Here is a 1,590-nt window from a genome sequence, read left to right as displayed (position 1 = left end):
ATTTGTAGGGACTCTTGATACAAGCTTATTTTGGGGGAAAACAGTCTTTAACTTATTCAGATCTTCTTAGCATAATGTCATTTGGAGTATACTATTGACTCTAAGGGACTGTTCACATGACACAACAGCCAACCGTGGGTTATTTAATCCAAGGTGAGGCTGCAGCATGTGCCGGCAAGTATGGATTATGTGAGGGTTAAACAACCCATGGTCTATTTTAGGTTGTATAACCCTTGCTTAACCCATGCTCAACAGGTTCGCCCAACATGAGAACCGTGGAGCGGGAATTGCGTATGTAACCTGGCAGCACAGCTGCTGCAGATCCTCATGGGTTAACTAAACCATGATGAGCTAGAGTGTGTCATCTGAACACAGTGGTACCAGCAAACCTTAAATCACCTTATTGCTGTCTTTCATATCCTGTGATCTTCTGGTACATATTTTGTTGCCCATTTGATAGTCTCTCCATGACAGGGAGGGACTTCCTTAGCCCCAGGCTCCTTTCACAAAAGTACCACCAGAGGAAGAAGCACAGTTGCTTCAAGTAAATGGGGACAGAGCTAGCCACACATTTGTTGGGGGGATATCCGTGTGCCCCCCAAGTCATTAGAATGATATATGCACACCCCTGCCTACCTTCACCCTCTTCTCCTTCTCCAAGCAGCTTGTAATCAATTAATTAGCTGGAATCGGTTAGTCTTCAGATACGTATTACCAGTTGGTGAAAAGGACATCAAAGCCCTTAATTATTATCACATAATGCAGAACTTCAGTATCCAAATGTCATCAATGCTGTCAAACTGAGTCTCAAAGTGCCGCTTTAGGCATTGTCAGACGTGATCTTTCCGTGGGGCCTTCGGACTGTGCTCAGCCTTCCATATAAACAGCTCCCTCTCAGGGACAAAAAGAGCATGCTAGTTTGGATAAAGAAGGGAGAGTCCTTTTCTGCAATCTCAGCATCCAGTGTTCGTTCAACTGGGAGATTCTACGGAGCAGCAACTGACTTTCCATTTCTTGTTTTCCTTTCAGAATGCTTGATTGGATGCAGCCAATGGTCATATTGTGGTAATGAAACCAGTATTGTCTATAGTTCTTCTGGAAATGCTACAACAGGTAAGATAATTTCTGGGGAAGTCGGCCATTCCGGATGCTGTTTGTGATCAACTGCAGTTAGTCGGCGCGTGTTCTAGAAAGCAGATCAAAAGTCTCATCTAAGTTACTTCCTAAAGATAGATTTCTTTTTAAAGGAAGAGGTATTGCCTATGACGTAAAGAAGCCAGTTTTCAGATCACTAGTGCACATTAACCCTGTATTTGCTTTCCCCATACTCCAGTGAGGCCTTCCCCAATATGGTACCCTTCAAATGTGTGGGGCTATAACTCCCATCATCCTCTGCTGACTGGGGATAGTGAGAGTTGTAGTCTGCTGCTTCACATCCTTGCTCATATGTGAACTCACATGTGTAGACATGCAACAACAAATGGGGTTTAAGGGACCTTTACCAGAGGTGTGGCAAGCACACAGCAGATCTATGTACCAAGTTTAAACAAAGTGGGGAAAACTAACTCAAAAAACCATTCAAATCCAAAA

The sequence above is a fragment of the Elgaria multicarinata genome, chromosome 1, assembly GCF_023053635.1.
Source record: "Elgaria multicarinata webbii isolate HBS135686 ecotype San Diego chromosome 1, rElgMul1.1.pri, whole genome shotgun sequence".
NCBI lineage: Eukaryota > Metazoa > Chordata > Lepidosauria > Squamata > Anguidae > Elgaria > Elgaria multicarinata.
The sequence above is the reverse complement of the archived record's forward strand: the minus strand, read 5'-3'. Positions refer to the sequence as shown.